The sequence below is a fragment of the Pelophylax lessonae genome (genome assembly GCF_965119305.1).
Source record: "Pelophylax lessonae genome assembly, chromosome: 3".
Classification (NCBI taxonomy): domain Eukaryota; kingdom Metazoa; phylum Chordata; class Amphibia; order Anura; family Ranidae; genus Pelophylax; species Pelophylax lessonae.
The window spans coordinates 466156721-466166760 of record NC_138770.1 but is presented as its reverse complement, the minus strand read 5'-3'; the positions used below and the strand labels follow the sequence as shown (position 1 = coordinate 466166760).

The 10040-nt window shown below is 42.3% G+C and overlaps 1 protein-coding gene across 3 annotated transcripts in view; it reads left to right on the top strand.

Annotated features, from left to right (window-relative positions):
* The first annotated feature begins 202 nt into the window (after positions 1-202).
* GNG4 (G protein subunit gamma 4) overlaps positions 203-10040 on the top strand; it is a 98294-nt gene continuing 88456 nt past the window's right edge. Inside the window, exons 1-2 of one of the 3 annotated variants that reach the window (XM_082249365.1) lie at positions 203-417; positions 1386-1522. The gene's annotated coding sequence lies outside the window, so the exon portion shown is untranslated. Of the gene's footprint in view, positions 418-527; positions 647-723; positions 952-1385; positions 1523-10040 lie in introns of those variants that run through there. The other 2 variants (XM_082249367.1, XM_082249366.1) reach the window with 2 other exon arrangements.

Sequence of the window (10040 nt, the reverse complement as noted above, 5' to 3'; positions counted from 1 at the left end):
GCTTTGTGTAATGGTCTTGTTTATAGCACATCATGTTGTTAACAGAGCAGCCCAAGGCAACAAAATTGCATATTATATTAGAAAAGAGAAGTGCTTAACTGCTAAGCCATGGCAGAGTGACAACACTTGGCCTGATGGGCATGTAAAAGGGATGGCGCTCAGCCTGCCTATAGAAACGTCTTGCCATGGGGCTAAGATGCAAGGGTGGCAGGCTGCTGTGGTTCGGCTGCAGGTGAGTCCTCGGTGTGATGACAGCATATTCTCTCCTCCACAAGGGGAATCCTGCAGCGACTGGAGCCAGTGACGTACAAGGAGCTGCCACAAAGGCACACACCGAGCACCGCTCTATAGTGAGGAAGGAGAAGCTGCCCTGGCCACCACAGTGAGAAACAACTCTTTTCTTTTACACATGAACATGTATGTGTTGATCATTTCAAATATTTGTGTTTGATTGGAAGGCTGTCCCTCATATTGAGCTTTTTTTTTTTTTTTTTTTGGCTATACCATTGTAAAGCACAGCTTCTGAGATGACAAAATGGGAAAAGCTAAATATAGAATGCTGCCGGAGGGCAGAATGCATAAAAATCAGTGGGAATCCATTAGCCCAGGCATCGTCGGTGAAAGATGGCTAACAGAATAGAGCGAGGTAGAAGCAAATAAGGAGCCTTTTGTTATATGATGCATGGAGGTGATGGAAGGGATTTGTTCCTTTGCTGACAGGCTGCGATGCTATTTCTGTGATGGGGTGAAGTGAGCGTGGGTGCGAACAGTGTGTTTCTATAGTGAATCAATTAGAACAGCAGTCAAGCGCAGGAGCTGCCATGAGCAAATTCCTTTTGGCATTTTCTTTCTATTCTCTTCACCTTATTTGTCTTGTAAGCCGCGCATCTTTCTAGCAGGCTCACTCGTGGGTGTCATTGGTGATCTGCCTGTCCACAATGTTCCCCGCCGGTAAGTTGTGCCTATGAACAGTGCCAATTCTTCCATGTATTCGGAATCTGGGCTGGAGAAATCGGATACTCCCCTTGCTTTGTAGCAGGATGAAGTGACAGATGGACTTCTCCTATCTCTAGCACAATAATCTACATCATTGAAAGAACGGAATCTCAAGAATAGGCTTGAGACGTTGCATTAGCAAAGATTTTCTTTCAAATCCCATGCTTTATGGGCATATCATAAATAAGCTGAATGATATTTAGGATTTTCTGCTGCTTCTATCGGTGCAATATGTAACGTATCATGCAAAATGGATAATTAGCTGCTGTATTGATTGCAGCCTATGCCGTAATTGTGTCAACACGCTTAATATTTCATATGTAGGTCACTGTGCAGTCGCTTCAGTTTCAAAGTCTAACGCACTTCCTAATTCTTCTATGTATTTGCAGTTCATTTTCCGTGGGTGGTATGTCAGTGTTGATAGAAGAGCCAGAAAGAAGGATACAAGGATTGCTTGAAAAGGATTACTTCGCTCTGGAGTACAGCCATCCAAGTCTGTATTCTATAATACAGACACAAAGAACTGGTGAGTCGCAGCAGTGACAGCAGTGTGATCATAATGACTTGTTATATCCAGAAGCTTAAGCATTGCTTGTTATATTTACCTACTAGCTCATGTCTTCTGAAGGGATTTCCCTTGCAAGCTCATAAATGGCCTTGTTTTGTAGGCTGATGATTTGCACGAACTCTACATGCATATTTAGTGGGAATCAGGCGATGGAAATGATTTCTGCCATCTACCCACTCCATAGAGTACACCGAGATACAGTTTGGTACAGTACACAGCCATATTAATTGCATTAAGGGTCCATTTTTAATTCAAAGTGAAACGTGTATTGTGAAAGAAAATGTGTAGCAAACATATTTACATCATTATTAAGCTTATTTGGTATATTTCCAGTAACTCATGAAGGTAAACGATCTTGCAGGAATTTTTACTTACATGTTGCAAGTGATTGATTGCTATAGGTTATTATAATTTGCACTTGGTACTGTTTTTGTCTACCTGGCAGTTATTCACATGAAGTACAAAAAATCTGGGACATGATCACCATGCGTGTCAGTCTCCCGGGTGCGTAATTATTTGTACAGAAATTTCTGGAGCTACATGCATGAAAAAGCAATGTGCTCCTGTCTGTGGGTTTGAAGCACTGCTGGGATTTTTATTTTTTTTTTTCTATAAAAAAGGAGCATAGATCACTGGAGCAAGTATGGATTTCCTACCAATGCAGCCAACAAGCTTTCTCTTTCTAATGATTCAAGGAAATTCATTGCTATGGGTAACAACTCCACCTCTGCTGCATTTCATATACATAAGTTTTCATAAATCAGCCCTAACATACTAGATATGTGAAGATGATGAGTCAGTGTAAAGCGTGCATACGTTATAGGGCTGGATTTGACACACAAGCAAACCATGCATGATAAAAAAAAAAAGGCGAGTCTGATTACAGATTATGTTGATTTTAGCCAGTAGCATTAAAAAAATTTGCCAATTCTTTTCCAGTTACACTGTTGGTTACATCAAGGTTTCCATTTATTGTAATTGTGTATCTGTAGGTTGCTTTCACTTTCCCTTTTAAAAGCTGATTAAAAAAATGACTGAAGCACAGTCACTGATGAATGATCCAACAAAGTACATCAACTGAGCAAACTGATTAAATTGATGGAAAAAGTGTAACTGAAAGCACAATGTTAAAGTCTGGTGAAACCCAAGCACAAACTTGTAATATATTGCAGTTAACCGTTCCCTAGATGGTGTGGCTGCATTAGTCTTCTTTTTCTTGCTTTTTTCCCCATTATTTTCACATGGTGATCCTGTCAGTGTCACACGTCCTACTCTAGGGTGATCACTTTCATTTGGGGTTAATTCATCTCACTCAGGATTAGTGTGGTGCATTTAACACACACATTAAATAAATGGGATGCCTTAAAGCGTAACTCCACTTTTGTTTAGAAAAAAAAAAAATCCCCTCTGGGTGATCTCTGTACATTGCAAGGATTTTAACAAAATTTGTTGCAGATTCCTACCTTTTGTTATTCTGAAGAAATCCCTGTTTGTTCCTCTGTGCTGAGTGGGTCAAATGGGAGTGGTTTCATAATTATCTATCAGCTGTGGCAGCTGCAGGGCTCTAATGAGGAAAGCTGCTGGGCCTGTAATAGAAAATACATGGGTCATGGGACTTTAAATGAGGCAACACACAAAATAAAGATATTAGTACTTTTAATACATGGTAGAAAAAAACTGATTTAATGGTACAATCAAACAACAGACATAAAATGTTTGTATATAATGAGCTAATCCACAATCAATAAATAGGTATAAAAATATATAATTTCATATTCATCGCAGTATAGGCATTAATGTTATCGCATTGTATATTAATAGCTTGTCATCCTAACACTCTACGCGTTTCGTGGAGCCAGTCCACTCATCAGGTGTAGATGCAAGAAATAGATCTAAAAAGAAAAAGTATAAAAAAAATGCCATGGTAATGATGTCATAATAGTGAATTACAAAAAGAGGGAAGAAAAAAATATAATAAAGGAATTTTTTGATATGAAGATAATTGGATTAGGCATGTAGCTTTAATACTTACAGATCAGCTCAAAAAAATAAATATAAAAACTGAAGAAAAAAATAATAAAATCAGCAGCCATGGAGCAGGGTATCAAGGAAAAATGCCTATCCTGGGGACTGTGGTGAAGTAACCCAACAGGACTCCCGCAAACAGAGGGGGGAACAGGTAACATGGGTCCAGAGTATGAGAATGTGTAATGGCGCCTCCAGGCTGTATCTATCTGAAGAAATATAGGAGTATATTTATATATATATATATATATATATATATATATATATATATATATATATATATATATATTGAATAGTAGTACACATATCAATATAAATATATCCAAAGGTGTACAAGAAAATGAACAAGAGTTGACCCAAGAAAGGGGACACTGATACCCCAAAGAGAGGGGGGGAGGTGTATATATGTTGTTGACCATAAAATAAAGGCATGTAGAAAGTAAAAAATGTGAAACTCTAAAAAATTACATTGCTGATAGTGAGGGGAGGAAAAACCAAAAAGATAGTGATTGAAAGTGAGGTTGATTGAAAAAAGCAAGTGAAAAAACTGGGAAACCATGCCAGGGATGAAAACATCAATTAAAATGGGTGTTAAAGTTAGCAAAGCTGTAATCTGAAGATAGAATAATAATGTGAGTGCGAATGACCAAGAACTGGAATTAAAGAATAGTAAAAAAATGCTGATGGGCCTGCATCCCTTTAGACGTGTTCATATTGGGAGTATCTGACCAAAATGAAATTTTTGTTGCAGAGGATGCCAGAAAACTGACTTGTTTCTTAGGCAGACTTCTAGAAAAATTGGTGAGCCAATCACACAAGCAGGAAATGATGCTTCTGGGGTGGGGTCAGTATACATTCTGTGTACAGAACGACTCCAGGTAGCCATATTGCATTGAATTTTCAGGAAAAACAGCTGCAAATTGAAAAGGAAAGGTCATTTTTAATAACATTCAAATACAATATGATTTGTGTCGCAATTGTATACGCTATATAGTTTTTTTTTCTTTATTGGTTATTTTTTTCCCCATGAAATTGGCGTTACCCTTTAAAGTTAAATTCCAGGCAGATAAAAAATAATAAAAAATGAATACAGTTCCGAAATCATTAATATTTTGGTAAATGCATGTTATTAATTCAAGTATTGTGATATCAGATTTGCAATCCATGTACAACAGGACTGGAGTGCTAAAGGAAGAAGCAGAACAAGGAGACAATCACTTCCTGTGCTGAGAAGAAGCATGCTGATAGGAGGAGAAAGTAGAGTCACAGACAGTCACAGGCTGGGTCCAGGATATGGCCTCAGAGGGAGAGGGTTGAATGATGTTGGCCACTAAACTGAGGAAATCAAGCATCAGTAAAAAAAAGTTCTGGGGGAATTTTTTGGATTAAGAGTGAATATTAAAGCAAAATGTTTTGCTTTAAAACATTGTTAAGACAGCTAGTTCATTTGAAATAAATTGCGGCATAGATATATTCAGACCTGCAGTATTTTTTCCCTATAAGTAGCTTATAGGAAGGAGTGAGATGCTGCTTATTCATTGTCCAGTGAGCAGATAGGCAGGGCAGCCATCTGAAGTTTTGGGGCCCCTTACACAACTTTAGAACTGGGCTCCCTCCGGGCATGACCACCAACATTCTGAAGGGCCCGCCCTCTGGCCGTCCCACCGAATCCACCCACTGTCCATCCCACCGAGTCCTTCAGTGCCCCCGCTTCTATTTTAACACTCTTACAACTTAATATATGAAATAGAATCCAATCCTTCAAAGAGACATCCCAATCCAGTAAAGAGACTGCCTCATATATTCAGCAAAGATACATCCTAATCCAACAAAAAGACATCCCAATCCAGTAAAGAGACTGCCTCATATATTCAGCAAAGATACATCCTAATCCAACAAAGAGACATCCCAATCCAGTAAAGAGACTGCCTCATATATTCAGCAAAGAGACATTCCAATCCAGTAAAATGACAGCCTCAAATATTCAGCAAACATATATCCCAATCCAGCAAAGAGACAGCCTCATATATTCAGCAAAGAGACATCCCTTCAGCTGCATTGGCTTATTCTGCAGCCTCTCTGCTTTAGCAATTGCTAGTTACTACAGCAGCAACAACTCGGTCTCGTTGGTTGGGGCCTGGGCGATGGGGCCCCTCGGAATGCCAGGGCCCCTTACATGTGTATGGGCTGTCCCCCCCTGATGGCTGGCCTGCAGATAGGCAAGATCAGGAAGAAACTGCAATAGAAAAGAGTCAAGTCATCTTCTTGGCCGTGTAGTACAATAGGGGTTTGTGAAATAAAAAATTGGTTGGACAGTATTATACACATCCAAGCAGGTAAAACAGTTCACATATGTATTTTGTCTGTGTATTCAGTTGTTTCATTCCTTTGTGCACCAAACTTATTTTTAAAAGTCGGAAGTATCAGTCACTAGGGGGACATTGCTCCTCACTACCATTCCGCCTGATGATAGTGGGTCACAGAGGTGGGTATGTAACAGGAAAATCCTCCAGTGGGTCTAGAGTTGGGCTTTAACTCAACGGTTTCATGATATTACCCAGCATTGCAAATGTCTCCATTTTTTCCTATTAAAACATAAATCTGTGGAGTCAAAGAAAAGTACACTGCTTCAACCTTCTAGGTGCTCTACTCATATGCTAGATTCAAGTGCTGGCTTTTAGTCCTTCACTCCACCCCACCTAGCTAGGTATAATCCAAGGAAGAAGCCTCACACACCTATTATATTTTCACAGGCAAAACTTTATTCAGCCTACAAGCTTCAGAACATGGTCCTACCCCCATTTCAACCCCTCTACATCTGTGGAGTTTGAGGAATGTGGAGCAGTTCTGCAATTAGAAAAAGGGCAGTAGATTATATAAATCTTCTATGACTTAGTGTATAACAACCCTATCCAATCTCTTAGAAATTATTATTAGGCCCTGTGACTGCATTTCCCCCCAAGGTCTTTCAAGGGCCACCAACAGCCTCTCCTCAACACTGCTTTTCCATCCTTCACCCAACTCTCCTGCTGGAATGACCCAAGTCTACAAATGGGGTTGCCTCAGCCCCTGCCAGCCCACTTCTTGGGATTGGCTGAGGCTTCATAAATATGGATGGCAGCTCCTCCTAACCCCTGCCCTCTAGTTTTAGAAGGTTCTCCAACTTTCCAGACAACACAAGAGGGAGGCACCAGAGAGATGCCAGGATGAGTCGTCCAGCCCTGGTCATAAGGAGGTCAAATGCACCTGTCAATAAGTTCTGATGTCAACCTAATGCTATCTACACAAGCCAAAAGCCTGTAGACGCAGGCCCTTACCCTCTGTGTTTTGGGAGTGACTGTTGCCAGTGAGAAATCTGTGGAAATCCATGATTTTGCAGTTGTTACTAAATATTAAATGAGGGTAAATCTTCCAATGGGGCGCTTGTTCTTCTGACAGTTTTTACAGACTGGAATTTTGCTTACTTTGTAGAGACTGTCCTCAGTTGTGTCTGTAGGACAGGAAGTAAAGGTAAATATCCCCATCAGGGCACAGATAGCAAAAAATATAAAACTCTTGTGGAAGTTTTAACCAATCCCCATGCAATTCAAAAATAAAAAAATACATTTTGGCTTTAGATATACTTTGTTAAAAAAAAAAAATGAAGACACAAAAGCAGCAGGAACAGAGCAAAAATAAAGATAGCAAAGTGAAATGACATTCTGTTCTTAGCTTACTAAAATATGAGAATAAAGCAGGTAAACAAAATGGAATAGCAGTTATATTCAAAAGCTCTATGACAGTTGAACCATCTGCTCCCCCTGCGATTAAACCCAGGTAAAAGTGGAAGGCTGTTAGGCTAGGTTCTGCAGTCACTGAAAATCATTCCATCATGAATCACTTTTCAGAGGGCATTAGAGCAGTGGCTTCCAGGCATTCAGGAGTTCCTACTGCACACCCCTGAATGCCTGTTTTTTTTTCCTTTCCTTCCCTGGCGCAGTATCACTGACTGTATTGGGTGAGTTTGGTGCTTGGGAAAGCATCACAGGCACAGCATGTTTAAGACCTGCTTCGGCTGCCTTGTTAAGGCTGTCTGGGGGCAGTTGGGGATGGTAAAACACAGCTGTACTTCCATTTTTACCTTCTGCCTGAACAAAGCCTAAGATTTCCTGTACTAGTGAAATAATATTATTAATTCAGTCCTACTCAAAATCATAGTTTGAAATTACATATAAGCATGGTTTATAAAGCTTTGTATTTTTTAAAGTGTGCAGGTCTGTGGGGGAGGAAAAGTTCTTCTTTACTAATTTCATGAAAATTTTGGGATGACAGAAAATCAGATATTTTAACATCTATAAAGAAGACAGATGTTTGAATAAATTGCTTAGAGCTCAAATCCAGTATAAAAGGGTCAACTAGCTAACCCCCATATTCCTGTGATTTGGTTGGGCGACTTCAACAATACCTTGAACCCCTCCCTTGACAGATTGCACACAACAGCTCCGACATCCCCTTTGCCTACCACGACCAGATTTGCTAGACTATTGACAGAATTTAACCTGTTTGATTCCTGGAGGGCCAGGTATCCTGACAGACGGGCCTACTCCTGTTACTCCTCTGCTCGTCAGTCCATGTCTCGTATAGACTTTATATTGGTCTCCCCCCTCCCTCCTCCCACGTTTGGTGGATGCTGGGTTTTCGGCTCGTGGGCTATCAGACCACTGCCCCTATTGGGTGCAGATTGGCTTTGGCAGTAACCGCCCCCTCCCAGCGTGGAGGCTCAACCCCCATTGGCTTGGGCTTCTCCCAGTGGAGGCGGATCTGGCATCGGTTTGGCGACAGTTTTTTACAGACAATATCCACTCTGCGTCCACGTCAGTGGTCTGGGAAACGTTCAAGATCCATGTCCGATCCCAATTGACAGCTGCAATTAACAAGCTCAAATCCGACTCTTTGGAGAGCTATCACAGGGCCCTGAGCAATCTGTCCGCGGCGGAGCGGGCCTTTCAGGCGGCTCCTACGCAGGAGGGAGCTGCACAGTATAAACTGGCCACTAGAGTGGTGACACAGTTGGAGTATGATAGGGCCCGCAGGAAGCTGTTTTTCCAGAAACAGAAATTATTTGAACACGGGGAGCGTGCGGGTAAGCTCCTGGCTTATTTGGTTCATTGTGAGGATAGGCCCCCTGTGGTGATTCGCTTGTGATCCGCGCAGGGAACCCTAGTTACTGACCCAAAACTGGTGGCGGACGCCTTCCGGGCATTTTTTCAGGACCTCTATGCTTCCGCGGCCCCGGCGGATGATTCTCTCATGGACACATTTTTGGCCTCGGTGACCTTTCCTCAATTGACTGCCGAGCAGGTTGAGTCCTTGGAGGCCCCGCTCAAGGTGGAGGAGGTCTCGGAGGCCATAGCGCAGTTCTCAAGGGCTAATTCACCCGGCCTGGATGGACTCCCGATAGAATTCTATTCTATGTATGTTGAAGACCTTGCCCCACGCCTACTAGCGTTGTTTGAGGATATCTTTGAGACATCTTCCCTACCCCCGTCCATGCGGGAGGCTCTGGTGGTTCTGATACCCAAGCCTGGTAAGGATCCGCAACGACCTGAGTCCTACAGACCGATATCTCTCCTCCAGGTGGACGTTAAAATTCTGGCAAAAATATTGTCTACTCGGGTCAACAAGATTATTCTCTCATTAATACACACTGACCAGTCGGGCTTTATGCCTGGCCGAAATACTTCATTCAACCTGCGAAGGCTATTCATGAATTTACAGGCCACTCATGACAATGTGGGAGCCAGGGTAGTTGTGTCCTTAGACACGGCCAAGGCCTTTGATTCTGTGGAATGGGGATTTCTATGGAGATGTTTGGAGTGCTATGGCTTTGGCCCGCGGTTTGTCCGCTGGGTGCAGGTTCTCTACCAGGCCCCGGTAGCTAGGGTGCTGGTCAACGGCTGGACGTCTGATAGTTTCCCTCTGAGTAGAGGGACACGCCAGGGCTGTCCGCTGTCACCACTATTGTATGCCCTGGTCGCCGAACCTTTGGCTATTGCTATTAGGGATCACCTGGGTATCAGGGGTCTCCGCGTTGGGCCCCTGGAGGAGAAAATCAGTATGTACGCTGACGATACGTTGCTGTTTCTCGCTGACCCGGGGCCCTCGTTGAATACTGCACTCTCCCTGATTGGTCGATATGGCCAGTTCTCTGGTCTGAAGATCAACTGGGACAAGTCCCAGATTTTACCTATTGATGATATTTCGTCATTCCCTTCTAATCCCGAGTTCCCCTTGTGCAGAGTAGATTGCATTAAATACCTGGGGGTTCAGGTCACGGTGAGGCCGACAGACTATGTTTCGGACAACTTGTTACCCCTCCTTACTATGATTAAAACGAGGACTCAGACGTGGACTAGACTACCGCTGGGGGTAATGGGTCGAGTTAACCTGATAAAAATGGTGTTGCTCCCTA